This window comes from Schistocerca serialis, chromosome 2 (assembly GCF_023864345.2).
Source record: "Schistocerca serialis cubense isolate TAMUIC-IGC-003099 chromosome 2, iqSchSeri2.2, whole genome shotgun sequence".
Classification (NCBI taxonomy): domain Eukaryota; kingdom Metazoa; phylum Arthropoda; class Insecta; order Orthoptera; family Acrididae; genus Schistocerca; species Schistocerca serialis.
In genome coordinates, this window is record NC_064639.1 from 899,310,562 (window position 1) to 899,326,792 (window position 16,231).

At 43.1% G+C, this 16,231-nt stretch overlaps 1 non-coding gene across 1 annotated transcript; it reads right to left on the reverse strand.

Annotated features, from left to right (window-relative positions):
• Window positions 1-14,305: 14,305 nt before the first annotated feature.
• On the reverse strand, window positions 14,306-14,378 carry Trnag-acc (transfer RNA glycine (anticodon ACC)). The gene has a single exon. It is a non-coding gene; the product is annotated as a tRNA-Gly (tRNA).
• Between the last annotated feature and the right edge of the window lie 1,853 nt (window positions 14,379-16,231).

Sequence of the window (16,231 nt, forward strand, 5' to 3'; positions counted from 1 at the left end):
ACGCCTCGCCTGGCCCCGTCAACACCGACATTGCACTGTTCATGACTGGAAACATATTCCCTGGTCAGACGAGTCTCGTTTCAAATACACTCCTGGAAATTGAAATAAGAACACCGTGAATTCATTGTCCCAGGAAGGGGAAACTTTATTGACACATTCCTGGGGTCAGATACATCACATGATCACACTGACAGAACCACAGGCACATAGACACAGGCAACAGAGCATGCACAATGTCGGCACTAGTACAGTGTATATCCACCTTTCGCAGCAATGCAGGCTGCTATTCTCCCATGGAGACGATCGTAGAGATGCTGGATGTAGTCCTGTGGAACGGCTTGCCATGCCATTTCCACCTGGCGCCTCAGTTGGACCAGCGTTCGTGCTGGACGTGCAGACCGAGTGAGACGACGCTTCATCCAGTTCCAAACATGCTCAATGGGGGACAGATCCGGAGATCTTGCTGGCCAGGGTAGTTGACTTACACCTTCTAGAGCACGTTGGGTGGCACGGGATACATGCGGACGTGCATTGTCCTGTTGGAACAGCAAGTTCCCTTGCCGGTCTAGGAATGGTAGAACGATGGGTTCGATGACGGTTTGGATGTACCGAGCACTATTCAGTGTCCCCTCGACGATCACCAGTGGTGTACGGCCAGTGTAGGAGATCGCTCCCCACACCATGATGCCGGGTGTTGGCCCTGTGTGCCTCGGTCGTATGCAGTCCTGATTGTGGCGCTCACCTGCACGGCGCCAAACACGCATACGACCATCATTGGCACCAAGGCAGAAGCGACTCTCATCGCTGAAGACGACACGTCTCCATTCGTCCCTCCATTCACGACTGTCGCGACACCACTGGAGGCGGGCTGCACGATGTTGGGGCGTGAGCGGAAGACGGCCTAACGGTGTGCGGGACCGTAGCCCAGCTTCATGGAGACGGTTGCGAATGGTCCTCGCCGATACCCCAGGAGCAACAGTGTCCCTAACTTGCTGGGAAGTGGCGGTGCGGTCCCCTACGGCACTGCGTAGGATCCTACGGTCTTGGCGTGCATCCGTGCGTCGCTGCGGTCCGGTCCCAGGTCGACGGGCACGTGCACCTTCCGCCGACCACTGGCGACAACATCGATGTACTGTGGAGACCTCACGCCCCACATGTTGAGCAATTCGGCGGTACGTCCACCCGGCCTCCCGCATGCCCACTATACGCCCTAGCTGAAAATCCGTCAACTGCACATACGGTTCACGTCCACGCTGTCGCGGCATGCTACCAGTGTTAAAGACTGCGATGGAGCTCCGTATGCCACGGCAAACTGGCTGACACTGACGGCGGCGGTGCACAAATGCTGCGCGGATAGCGCCATTCGACGGCCAACACCGCGGTTCCTGGCGTGTCCGCTGTGCCGTGCGTGTGATCATTGCTTGTACAGCCCTCTCGCAGTGTCCGGAGCAAGTATGGTGAGTCTGACACACCGGTGTCAATGTGTTCTTTTTTCCATTTCCAGGAGTGTAGTACCGAGCGGATGGACGTGTACAGGTATGGAGACAACCTCATGAATCCATGGACACTGCATGCCAGGAGGGGATTATTCAAGCTGGTGGAGGCTCTGTAATGGTGTGGGGCGTGTGCCGTTTCATTGATATAGGACCCCTGATACGTCTAGATACGATTCTGACAAGTGACGCGTATGTAAGCATCCTGTCTGATCACCTGCAACCATTCATATCCATTGTGCATTCAGACGGACGTATTCAAGCAGGACAATGCGACACGCCACACGTCCAGAATTGCTACAGAGTGGCTCCAGGATCACTCTTCTGAGTTTAAACAGTTCCGCTGGCCACCAAACTCCCCAGACGTGAACATTACAGAGCATATCTGAGATGCCTTACAAAGCGCTGTTCAGAAGAGATCTCCTCCCACCCCCCCCCCCCCCAACCTCCGCACTCTTAGGGATTTATGGACTGCCCCACATCATTCATGGTGTCAGTTCCCTCCAGTACTGCTTCAGATATTAGTCGAGTTCATGCCACGTCGTGCTGCGGCACTTCTGCGTGCCCTCGGAGAAGCTACAAGATATTAGGCACGTGTACCATTTTCTTTGGCTCTTCAGTGTATAAATGTGGTTTTCGGCACACATGCCGCCGCACACATACTTCTTTCTCCGATGGGTGTGTACCGGTGTTTGTGCTTCGGCAGCCCAGAAAGGAATAACAGCACGTTGGTCCTGTTTGGACGCGTCTGGTAATAACGTTGTCATAGCTCACGTTTCAGCGTTTACCGCTCGCACGTCGGAAAGACACGAACGTCACACTGTGTGAAAAAAATCAAATGTGTGTGAAATCTTATGGGACATAACTGCTAAGGTCATCAGTCCCTAAGCTTACACACTACTTAACCTAAATTATTCTAAGGACTAACACACACACCCATGCCCGAGGGAGGACTCGAACGTCCGCCGGGACCAGCCGCACAGTCCATGACTGCAGCGCATCAGACCGCTCGGCTAATCCCGCGCGGCGATGTCACACTAATCCGTTGCCTACGTGTCGGTGCTTATATACGCGCATCGGAGTCGCTCTACGTTGTCTACACACTGCAGCAACACCCTCAAAAGGAAACTTTTTGATCGTTCCTTATACATATTGTTATTTGGCCAAAACATACCTATATTTTCGTATTGTTCGTATTACACAAGCCCATACGCATTTTACATAGCACGTTAATCACTTTATGAATTAGTTAACATGTTTATTTATTTATCACGATCACGTAACGGCTTTTAGGCCGTCTCTTCCGCATACTGTGCTTTTACCATTAACAGCAACTTCGAAAATTATATTAATTTTCATATGGTAAACAGCAACAAAGTCTCAACTTTAAAATGAAAAATTATTTGAAACAAGTTTTGAATACATCTAATGAGCTACGAATGACAGTAATCACTAAGAATTAATAGCATTAATACGAGTAGTGCCCAGTGGGTTCTGAGCTCATCAGGCGTTCTACCGACACCCCCGGGATAAGAAGGCTGTCCAGCAGTGTTAGTGACGTCACACTAAGCGGCCCATAGCCGACGCAGCAGTCCACTGACACCCCCGTACAGACGCGCCTGATTCTAACGATCTTCTGTCTGTCATACAGAAAGGAGCGAACTATAATTCGAACCAAAGACCAAATTATATATATTCTTGTAAACAGCATAAAGGTTCATAACGAAATACCGATTACATATACGGGCAGGAATAAGTTTAATCGATTGAAGAACTTTGCCACTATTTTATAACTGTCAAAACACTATTTAGCTTTAAAACTCGCATACAGGTGGTGACAAATGCCAACTGACAGCAGGACTTAACATTTTCAAGCTATTACAGTGAAAGTAAATTATCTTAAACACTGTCATACATAGCAAAACCCTCACAACTTTCGTTTACAATAAGGTAACAAGAGTTCGCTTTATCTCATAAAACACATGACTATTGTGAATTTACTCATATGTTCATGGTGACAGCTCTTTTCAAGAATTTTTACAAGTATATCCCCAGTAATAAAGAATGGAAACAAAAGATGGATATCAAATATTCTCCTTTTAACATTGACATCACTGAACACAAGATTCTGTCTTGCACTGTGATACTAAGGGACTGCTCTTTCCTTTAAGAAAAGCCTGACAATTTGAAGTTCACTCTGCTATTGAAGATACACTTCTTGAAACAATATTAAAAATGTTATGAAAGGTAAGGAAATGAAAAACAACCAAGTGCATTACATGTGAGAAAGTGAGCAAAAGGCTGAGGCTCTCTTTGCTTACCATTTTCAATCTCTCTACAGCTTATTTCCTTTTCCACGTAGAAATCACCAACTGCAAGTCTCATTATTGCTGTCTGTTACTAATAAAATGCTTTTCTATTTAGAAAACCTGACAATTTGATGTTCATTCTGGTACTGAAGATAAACACTTTTCAGAGGAGTTCTAGAACCTATTCCTGCCCGTATATGTAATCGGTATTTCGTTATGAACCTTTATGCTGTTTACAAGAATATATATAATTTGGTCTTTGGTTCGAATTATAGTTCGCTCCTTTCTGTATGACGGACAGAAGATGGTTAGCATCAGGCGCGTCTGTACGGAGGTGTCCGTGGACTGCTGCGTCGGCTGTGGGCCGCTTAGTGTGACGTCACTAACACTGCTGGGCGGCCTGGTGTCGGTTCTACCCACGCACCAGTCCTGCAGGGGTAACGGACCATTAGTGCCCTCTGCCACGCACCGTAGAATGGGAGACAGCACGTTGTGTAGTTACAGAAACCGCTGCCTGGGAGTGACTCGAACCTCGAACTTTCTATTGTCAGTCGGGCCGTGATCTGTTCGGTTTGCTCAACTGGCGCAACGTTGCTCGCCAAACTGACGAGTTCCTGCTTCGAGACTCAGTTTTGTACTCAGGTGCTAACGACGGTAGGGTCACTGTGACTACTTTCATTTGACACCGCTGCTGTGTCTTATTTAGTCTCCGCTAGAGGGACAATATCTCCTGTTAACGTCCGCAGAGGTAACTGTCCCGCTCGTGCTTTTGTACCTCTCCTGAATTACGCATTCCCTCACTTTATTCTCTCCGCTGCATACAATGGACCTGATGAATTACGCCCTCTTTTACACGCATGTCGTGTCCTAATTCTTCTGTTCTATTATTCTCGCGGACAGCTGCCATTGTTAACATAGCTTACAGATATTCCCTGAAAGAGACGCAGAAAGAAGTGCAAAGAGAGAGAGAGACAGACAGAACCACTTCAAAGTCGTATGGACCGCATGGACCGCCGAAGTGCGGTGCGATACAATTATTGTGTGAAAAAATAAAAAGAAAGTCTCCCCCCTCCCACCCCTCTGTAGCCACATCGTGCAAATGAGCTTTATTCAGCCGTTGTCACCTTGATGTGTGTCTCTCTGTGACAGATGCGGGTGATGTAAAACTTTTGTATCCAAACACTTTCCACTTGTCATTCTCTCGTGCTGGCATATCGATGCCTTTGTTCTCGGCGATCAAAAGATAACGAGTTGCTACTCTGAGGGCATCAGTTTTATCTGAAGGTGAAAGGACTCTAATCGACATATAGGAGATATTTTGTGATTGCTTTTCAAGTTGAGCGCTGTGGTATAGCTATCGAACCAGCGGGAACCCGATACAGCTTTCAAAAATCCCGTCTCAGTGCGTTGCAGCAAGTGATACGGCCGTCGTCTGTTTGCTAGTGGATAATATTAATTTTTCCTTGTTTCATCACTTTACACGAGTTGGCTGTACCAGACACAGAGATCATAAACTTCCGTTTGTTCCTGCTGTTTTGTAGCCCGTCTCCTGCGTATCTTCATTGGCGGTACAATGGTTTGTATAATTCAGTATAATTCAGGAAAGACAGTAACAGAAAAACTAGTAACTCTAAAAGAGGCCGTTGATTGATAAAAGAAGTAACGGTGAAGAAGCATTTTGTTCGTAATGATGTCATTAAAACCATAGCAAAAACTCGCAACACGCAACCTTTCAAAGTTGTTCGGATGAGAGGTAGATATTTTGTTGATTTTTTAGAAAGCACCTGATATGTTTATTAACACAACTTGTTTGGCGGACTTAACGCCGTTCAGCATTTCAGCGCAAATTTATTCCGAAGAGCTTAAGGCCAAAATGTGTTTGTTACGAGGTGCACGCGGGTTCTTTTTGCTTGTTACATAGGAAAACATGGAACAATACATTGTGAGTACAAAGCAAGTTTTTAAGCAAAGCAAATCATATGAATGTATCACCAACTTTTCCTTCTGAAATTAAAAAAATATAGAACTCCTCTCTAAAATAAAAGCTCATTTTGATCTTGTTTCCGGCAGGGTACTAAAGATTTGTTCCCATATAATAAGCCCAGTCTTATATGAAATATGTAACTCATCACAAACTCAAGGCATTTTGCCAGAGAGACTGAACTGTGCCGTTGTGAAACCCCTCTTTAAGAAAGGTGATAAGAGAGATGTCAATAAACTACCAACCTGTTATACTGCGGACATGTTTTTTCCAAAATCTTTGAGGACGTGATGTTTTCTAGAAGAGTATCTCACCTTATCAGAAGTAATATCTTGAGTAAATCACAGTTCGGTTTCAGAAGAGTTGCTTTACTGAGAATACCATTTGTACTCGTAGATTCGTTCACCAGGTTTTACAAGCATTCAATGATAACATAGTGCCGGTTGGTATTTTCTTCGACCTATCTAAGGCTTTTGACCAACGGCCTTGCCGCAGAGGCAACACCGGTCCCCGTCAGACTACAGAAGTTAAGCGCTGTCGGGCTTGGCTAGCACTTAGACGGGGGACCGTCCGGGTCTTCTGAGCGCTGTTGACAAGTGGGAAGAACTCAGCCCTTGTGAGGCCAATTGAGGAGTCATTTAGCTGAAAAGTAGCGGCTCTGGTCATGAAAACTGACAAGGGATAGGAGAGAGGTGTGCTGATAACGTGTTCCTCCATATTCGCATTCAGTGACGCCTAATGGCAGAGGATGACACGGCGGTCGGTCGGTACCGTTGGACCTTCCAAGACCTTTTTGGACGGAGAGACAAAACCTAACCCATTTATCAGTGTGATTCACAGTATTCTCCTAGACAAACTGAACTTTTGCGGAATTAATGTTATAGCCAACCAATGGATAACGTCCTTTCTAAACAAAAAATGCAGGAATTTGTACTTAGTAATGCAACCAATATAGCCCGTGGACTTAACTCTTACTGGAGAGAAATCGCGCATGGGGTTTCGCAAGGCTCAATCTTATGTCCACTATTGTTCCTCGTACATACAGATGATCTTCCGTCTAATATACGACGAGCAGAAATATCTGTTCCTGGAGATGCCACTGGTATTGTCATCGATCCCAGCATACGTACAGAAACAGAAGAAATGCTAAAAAATGTTCTTAGAAGTATTATTGACGGATTTTCTGTGAATGGTCTCACCCGAAATTTTAAAAAAGCACAACATGTTTAGTTCTGCACATCTAGGGGTACTACACCAGTGATGAGTGTAACACATGGTGAGCAAATTATAAATAGCGTGGAAACTTCAAAGTTCTTAGGTGTCCATATTGATGAGAATTTAAGCTGGAAAAAAACAGATTTTGGCACGCCTAAAACAACTTAGTTCAGCCACATTTGCACTTGGAATCATTGCAAATCTTGAAGAGAAACAAATCAGTAACTTGACTTTTTTGCATATTTTCCTTCGTTTTTCATATTTTCATTCAATAATGAGATACGGAATAATGTTCTGGGGTAACTCATCTTTAAGATAAAAAGTCTTCATTGTGCAAAAATGAGCTGTAAGAATAATATGTGGTGCTCATCCACGATCATCTCGTAGACACTGTTTAAGGAGTTGGGCATTCTGACTATTGCTTCCCTTCATGAAGTTTGTTGCAAATAATCCACCACAGTTCAAAAGGAACAATTAGGTACATAAGTACAATACCAGAAGGAAAAAACACATTCATTATTGCACATTAAGATTATCTTTAGCACAAAAACTGGTGCACAATACTGCAACAAAAAATATTTTATGACTTACCAAGTTATGTAACATTAAAAAAAAAAAACGAAAAGTTTCTCCTTGACAACTGCTTCTGTTCCGTAGAAGAATTTGTGTTATTGTAATGTGTAAAAAGTAATACGTGATAGAAATTATAAATCCATATAGTAGATTACCTAAAATATCTGTAGCAGGATATGAAACTTCCTGGCAGATTAAAACTGTGTGCCCGACCGACACTCGAACTCGGGACCTTTGCCTTTCGCGGGCAAGTGCTCTACCATCTGAGCTACCGAAGCACGACTCACGCCCGGTCTCACAGCTTTACTTCTGCCAGTATCTCGTCTCCTACCTTCCAAACTTTACAGAAGCTCTCCTGGTTTCGCAGGAGTCTTCGAGACATTCACGTATCTGCGAACTTATTCCACATGCTCGTACCTTCGTTAACAGCCTGCAATGGGGCACCGTGTCAAATGCTTTCCGGAAATGTAGAAATATGGAATGTGCATGTTGCCCTTCATCCATAGTTCTCAGTATATCATGTGAGAAAAGGTCAAGCTGAGTTTCGCACGAGCAATGCTTTCTAAAACCATTCTGATTAGTGGACATAAGCTTCTCACTCTCGAGGAAGTTTATTATATTCGAACTGAAAATATGTTCAAGAATTCTACAGCAAACCGAAGTTAGGGACATTGGTCTGTTATTTTGGGGGTCCGTTTTATCACCTTTCTTATGTACAGAAGTCAACTGCGCTTTTTCCAGTCGCTGGGGACTTTATGCTGGGCGAGAGATTCACAATAAACGCAAGCTAGGTAAGGGAAAAATGCCGTAGAGTACTCTTTGTAAAACTGAATTGACATTCCATCCAGAGCTGGTGATTTATTTGCTTTCAAATCATTCAGGTGTTTCTCTACGTCAGGGATGCTTATTACAATGTCGTCCATATGGGAGTCTGTTCGATGGTCGAAAGACGGACGGTATGTTTGCATGATCCTCCAGTGTGAACGATTTCTTGAACGTGATTTAAAACTTCTATCTTCAACTGCCATACCAAACTGGTCAACAAGGGACTCTTTGGAAGCCTTAGACCCGCTTAGCGATTGTACATTAGGCTAGAATTTCCTCGGACTCTCTGCCAGATCTTTTGCTAAGGTGTGACGGTGGTAGCTGTTGTATTGCATGCTTCGCGCACACAACCTTTCACAGACGCACGAATCTCTACTAACATTCGCTTGTCGTCATTTGTGCGTTCTCGTTTGAACCTAGAATGCAACAGCCTCTGCTTCCGCAGCATCTTCCGAATTTCGTTAAACCATGGTGGATCTTTTCTTTCCCTTACACACTTACCAGACAAACAACGGTCCAAATCACGTTTTACAATCTGCTTGAACTTTCCTCATGATTCTTCCCAGCTCACTCTCTAAGTAAGATGTTTACAACTGCTTCTTTACTCCTTCTAGCAGAAACACTCTCCAGCCTTCTTGACGGATTTAGAAACTTTCGTAACCGTAGTTGCAATAATGAGAACTTGATCGCTACTCCCCGTTACTATTCTGACATTGTCGATAAGGCCTGGCCTATTTGTAGTTACAAGATCTAAGATATTTCCAATGCCTGTGGTCTGCCGAGCTAGCTGCTCAAGACAGTTTCCAGATAACATATTTAAGAGTATTTCGCATGACTGTCTATCTGTTCCCTCCCCCCACCCTCCCCCTCCCGCAGTGAATCCATAGACATCCCAGTCTGTACTCAGTAGGCTAAAGTCGCCTCCAACTAATATTGCATAATCTGGGATAGGACGAATTCCTCAGAGAACTTCTGGGAAAGTATACCGGGAAATGAGTGCATCTTTTACATGAACGGAGTCTTTCAACGCCGGACTGGTAACTTTTCCCCTTGTACTTCTCAAAGAAAGAAATCCCTGTAGTAACAGGGGCGAAACTGGTGTGATAGACTGTACGCAACGCACGCGAAACCTGGAAAAATTTAATTTTCGTGAGCACCATGTTAAACTCGAATGCAATAAACAGATACGGGCTCGTAGCAGGTATGTCCTGTGGGATATTAATCGTACATGAAAGCGGATAATTAAAACTGTAATGAAAATCCAACGTCTGACATTCTGCGATAACAAGGAGTATTTGTGGAGTCGCTGATCAATACAATTAACTTTGAAAACGACGTATTGCAGTGTGTGTATAAATGTACATATTTAAGTATACACAGAATGACAAGAAATTTTTTAGAAAATTCAGTGTGTCAGGGGTATAAGTGCGGATATTTTTATTAGTGACTGGGGACAGTGTGCTGAACAACATTACATCTGTGTTTACTTCATTTACAAGCTAATAATTGCAACTATTACGAGAAGCATATTTTAGGCTACTTGTTACCTCCAGGTTCTTGTGACAAGAGTGAGCCATTAATGTTTATTTTCCCCTGGGCAGCAGGTCAGGTGCTGAAGTGTGGACATGCGGATGCATAATGGTTAGACTATAGTGACAGGCGAAGTCCACTTAATGGCGCAGTTACTACGGTGCAGAAGACACCAGGTAGTAAATTATGTGACGTGTGTGCGTGTACGGCACTGCAGCGTTCAAACCAACCCTGAGCATCAGGAAGGCTTATACGTTTTGAATCAAAACAAAGATAAGATGTATAACAGCTGGTATAAAACGCGGAGAAGCAAACAAATCCATTCTATTTATAGTTCCCGCTCCATATGTACATCTACACCTATACTCTTAACACCACTGTGATGTGTGTGGCAGAGGGTACGTCCCACTGTACCAGTCAGTAGGGTTTCTTCGCAGTCTAAGGCGCTGCAGTCATGGACTGTGCGGCTGGTCCCAGCGGAGGTTCGAGTTCTCCCTTGGGCATGGGTGTGTGTGTTTGTCCTTAGGATATTTAGGTTAAGTAGTGTGTAAGCTTAGGGACTAATGACCTTAGCAGTTAAGTCCCATAAGATTTCACACACATTTGAACATTTTTGTTTCTTCGCATTCCATTCACATATGGAGTGCAGGAAGAATGATTTTTTTCAGTGTCTTTGAACATGCAGTAATTAATCTAATCTTGTCCTCACGATTGCTATGTAGGCGACACATACGGGTATGTAGTTTGTTCTTAGAGTCATCATTTAAAGCCGGATCTTGAAATTTTGTAAGTAAGTTTTCTCATTCTGCCATTCTCTGCATACGTTTAAATTCCCTGTTAGTCCTGTTTCGTATGGGTCCCACATACTTGAGCAATATTCCAGAATTGGTCACACGAGTGATTTGTAAGCAGCCTCCTCTGACTCCATGTCCCCAGTATTTTAACAATATATCGAGGTCTGCCACCAACTTTACCCACGACTGCGCCTATGTGATCATTCCATATCATATCCCTATACAGTGTTACACCTAGGTATGTGCATGAGTTGGCCGATTCCAATTGTGACTTACAGGTATTATACTCATATCAGAACTTGTTCGATTTGTCAAGTGCACATTTTTACAATTCTGAACGTTTAAAGCAAGTTGCCAGTCTTTGGACCATTTGGTAACCTTGTCAAAGTCTGACTGAATACTTATGCAGCTTCTTTCAGATAATATTTCAACATCTGCAAAAACTCTGAGGTTACTATGAATAGTATATGCAGGATCAGTAATATACAACATAAACAGCAAGGGTCCCTGGGGCACATCTGAAGTTACTTCTACATCTGATGATAATTCTCCGCCCGCATCTCGTGGTCGTGCGGTAGCGTTCTCGCTTCCCACGCCCGGGTTCCCGGGTTCGATTCCCGGCGGGGTCAGGGATTTTCTCTGCCTCGTGATGGCTGGGTGTTGTGTGATGTCCTTAGGTTAGTTAGGTTTAAGTAGTTCTAAGTTCTAGGGGACTGATGACCATAGATGTTAAGTCCCATAGTGCTCAGAGCCATTTGAACCATTTTTTGATAATTCTACACTCAAGAGAACCTGCTGTATTCTCCCTACGAAAAATTCCTCGATCCAGTTTCGCTTTTGACAAGCGTAGATGTGTTACACAATCAAATGCTTCTCATAAATCAAGAAACACTGCATCTACCTGACAGCTTTGATCCAAAACTTCCAGTATCTCATTTGAGAAAAGTGTGAATTGGGTTTCGTATCATCGATGTTTTCGGTATCGATGCCGGTTGGGATTGAGTAGGTCATTCTGTTCCAAGTACCTCCTTATATTTGAGCTCAGAACTTGTTCTAAGATTCTATAACGAATCGATGTCAAGTATATTGGACAGTAGATTTGTTGATCACTTCTACTACTCCTCTTGTGAACAGGTGTGATCTTTGCTTTGTTTTAAGATTCTATAACGAATCGATGTCAAGGATATTGGACAGTATATTTGTGGATCACTTCTACTACCCTTCTTGTGAACAGATGTGATCTTTGCTTTCTTTCAACTACTCGACAAGGTTTGTCGTTCGAGGTATCTACGATAGATTATAGTTAAAAGAGGAGCTATCTCAGCCGGAAACTGGGTATAGAATCTGATAGAAATTCCAATGGGCCTAGAAGCTCTGTTCAGTTTTAACGATTTCACCTGATTCTCAGCACTACAGACACTAACATCTGTTTCACTCTTTAATGGTGGTAGTTCTCTTGGGTTTTTCCTTTGTAAAGGAACATTTGAAAACGGAGTTAAGCGTTTCAGCCTTTGTTTTGCTTCACTCAGTTCCCATCTCATTTGCGTGCGACTGGACGCTAACTTTGGAACCACTATGTAAATCGACTAGTTCCTCAGTGGATTCTGACACTAGTTTTTTTTACCTAATTTACTGAACATTCAACTGGCTGTATCCAGTATTTGTTTCCTTGTTACACAGAAAAACAAGAATTTTTATTGTTTTCAATTAATGTTTCCTGCTTTCCGTATCAAAACTACAGACATTCCTGTTTAAACTCAATCACGATCTTCGAACCTCTCCATTCACTTCTGACAATTTCATCCTCTTGTAAAACATTATCTACTTATATCCCACCAACCAAAAAGCTAGTTTTATAGATAAATCACTATTCTGAATTTAAACGTTTCATTCGCATGCATTTGAAAGGTAACAGCAGATTTTTTACACTTTTCTTCTTCTCAACATTTTAATCCCTCTGAAGCACATAAAATAGGATGATTGGTGATAATTTTTATACAGAAACGTACCAAAACCTTCTGACGAAAACCGGAGGCACCCAGCTATATTCACCTATATGAATTTCCAGCCGTTCCTGTCTAACCGTACCAAGTCCGAGGCTGCTACCTGGAAAATTCTCTCCGCTGCTCGCATTTCGTTTACGTAAATGTAGTTGCATATGAGTTTTACCTGAGTTAATTTCCGTAATGATGTTGTTTCACGCGGTCACGGTGCACGGGAATTATGTCAGTAGATTTTGTGCCGTCATACCGTGATTTTTTTCTCGTTAGTAGAGGTTCTGTTCACAGTTAGCCCTTTTTTTTTTCTTGAATGGAATGGGATCGACATACTGTTTGTTGAAGATTTCTCTTGTTTTTAAAAACGTCACGAGCAGTGAGTGTGTATTTAGAACAGAGTTTCAGAAACAAAATGAATAGAACACTAGCGAATCAAATTACTGCGAGAAACAAACAGAACTGAATATGTGTCAAATGCAGAACAGCTGGCGTTTCGTCCGTTCTGTTCCCTGTGAATGACGTGGGTATTCCTGCGTGGCACACGGCTACCGACCCCGTTCTCCTTAAACTGTAGAATTACTGGGCAACTCGTCGAATACTTTATTGCAAATATCAAACGACGATACTTTTCTGTAAGTAGAATATCGTCAGTTACAGTTATTTGTTGCAGAATCCTCGAATATATTCTGAATTCCGAGAATGTGGATCACGCCTAATATAATTCGGGCTCTTTACGAGCGGTATCCCCGACATACACCGGAAATCAGGTTAATTTGGGGGTAGTAGTCCTTCGAAATACTATTTAATCACTACCACATGGACGCCATCTAAGAAAAGTACGTTCCTCTGAGATAGCTGACAGGTTTGCAACTGGTTCAAAAGTTTCCTCGCAGGCAGCACGTTATGCTGTGTGGAGAGTCGAACGGACAGTATACGAGTATTAACATCTGGTGTATCCCAGGGGATTCGAATATGAGCGTTGCTGTTCATGTTTGTAATGGGACACGCTTTTCTGGCATTGCCTTTTTTATAGAAATAACCGATACCATTTATATACTATCGATTCTTGTATATGTGAACATTGTCTCAGTTGGTTAACTAAATGAATTTCACGTGATTTTATATGTGATGTATTACATTTCAGACTAAAATGTATAAAAAGAAATTAATTTGTTACACTCTGTATGTACGGTTAAAATTATTCTTCTTTTATAAATATTTGAAATTACGAAATATTTGGTATAGTTAAATTCATACTGTTAATTGCGCAGTCTAACGCTAAATATTAAATTTATTTCTGGATTCATTTGTAAAATAATGTGATATCTTGGTGATGATTCTTCTTTTGTCAAGAAAGTTTGTAAACTCTTTGAAATATTGGGAGTAACGCCGAATGCTGGGAGTAGTGGCCATGCCTCTGATGGAAACAGACGTATTTATAACTGTAACATTGTGCATTTGTATCCTGAAGTGAAATGATCGTGTGGCATTTATTGGCCACCGCATTGCAAGTCTTTTTAGTTGACGCCACCTCGGCGAATTTCGTGTCAATGACGATGAAAATGATAATGAAGGACACACAACACCCAGTCCCCTCCCGGGAATCGAACCCGGGCCCCCTTGCGTGGTAAGCAGTAACGCTACCGCTGCGCTAGGGAGGCGGACTATTTTGAAGTGCATATTGTAAAATCGGTGTGTTATTGAAAAATGTGACAAAAAATAAAATTCAAGAGTAAAACAGGCAAATCCTCAAACATTATTCAAATCAACAGGAACCTACAAAATCAAAATTTCAGCCTCAAGAATATACCCCTATACGCGAGAACTGCAGCCAACAACAATACAAAATGAAGATAAGTAAAAAGTTTTTCTTTTGTATATATTAAGCCTCTCGAAGCTTTCGAAACTTTTAGAGACAGAAAAATTGAATGGTGATGTGTAGGAGGATAAGATCACTTGTTATACTCCAGTGACTTGACGGACAGTGCTGGCTGCTATCTCAGACTTTTCGCAGACCTGTCAGGAAATTTTGTCTTCTAAAACGCATCTTCTTATATTTCGATAAATATCAGAGTTTCTTGCAGTCTGATGTAATCTCCCTATCCTTTTTTTCCGAAATACTATATTTAATTTAATTTGATGCCAATCGGATCTCTCGAAAGGAGGCAACTAACAAACAGTTCACACTGGGTAAAATGATTAGACTGTGTGCCTACTACCCGTGACGCGCCTGTAATTAACTGCCACATAAAATTAATAACCAGTGATGATGGGATTCTCTACAATGAAAGACGACTGCTACTGACGTAGTTTATTAATTTTGAAATATTATAATGCACCAAACTACGTCCATCTGACTCACACTGATATGATTCACAAATCGAATTTATCCATTACAGAGAAGGAATAAGTAGTGGGTTACTGTGCATTCTGGCCAAGAATGCTGACACTGTCTACTCGTTCCAGTATCCCAAGGCGTAGTAGCCTCCCCCTCCCATTCCCCTCCCTTCCCTCCGCCCCCCCCCCTCCCCCAGGCCATTGGCATGTGGTCAGATGCAATGATGCTGGTGACATAATTCCCAGAGTGGCCTCGAGAAAATAAGAAAGTGCTGATGCTGTTGTGGTATGACACGCAGACCCCCTCCACTCCTTGGCCTGCTCATGTGGCTGGATGTCATGATTCAAAAAATGGTTCAAATGGCTCTGAGCACTATGGGACCTAACTTCTGAGTCATCAGTCCCCTAGAAATTAGAACTACTTAAACCTACCTAACCTAAGGACATCACACACATCCATGCCCGAGGCAGGATTCGAACCTGCGACCGTAGCGGTCGCGCGGTTCCAGAATGTAGCGCCTAGAACCGCTCGGTCACCCCGGCCGGCTGTCATGATTCCTGGAATGGCCTTGGAGGTAAGGAAGTTCTGGTGCTGACATCGGCGAATATAACATGCGCAACTGAGTCACTTGTCAGTAGCTGAAAGTGCTGCTTGAAAGGTAATTTGAAGGCTGGCTCATGCTGGCAGTGCCCTACAACTAACACATATCATTGTGAAGCAATGATATTTGTAAAGTAGTACCTCGATTGGCAAAATGTCAGCATTACTAAGCAGAAAGCGTTCGAGATGGGAATGTGTTTGCAACTGTGACCAGAGCTGAAAGTATATCGACCATAGAATCAGCAAGAAAGACTTCAGAATGGAGCTTGAAATTACTGAAATCTAGCAAAAAATTATTTGACTGTCCCTATGGTTCGTCTCACTGTCACTGTTAGATTTCACTATGTTAATCTACAAGTGGAGGTTGAACTGGTAGGAAAATCAGTCATTAGTTTCATACGAACAACTTGCATCTCTGGCTAAGTTCAACTCAGCCAGAAAATTTTTCTATGTCCCCCCATCCATCGGTTTGAAAAGGCATGCGGCTACAGACATGCTCAGCTGATGAAGAGAAGAAGAAGAGGTCTGGTGGAGACAGGTACTGCCGCAGAAAAGCATGGCCGAGAGGTGATGTTG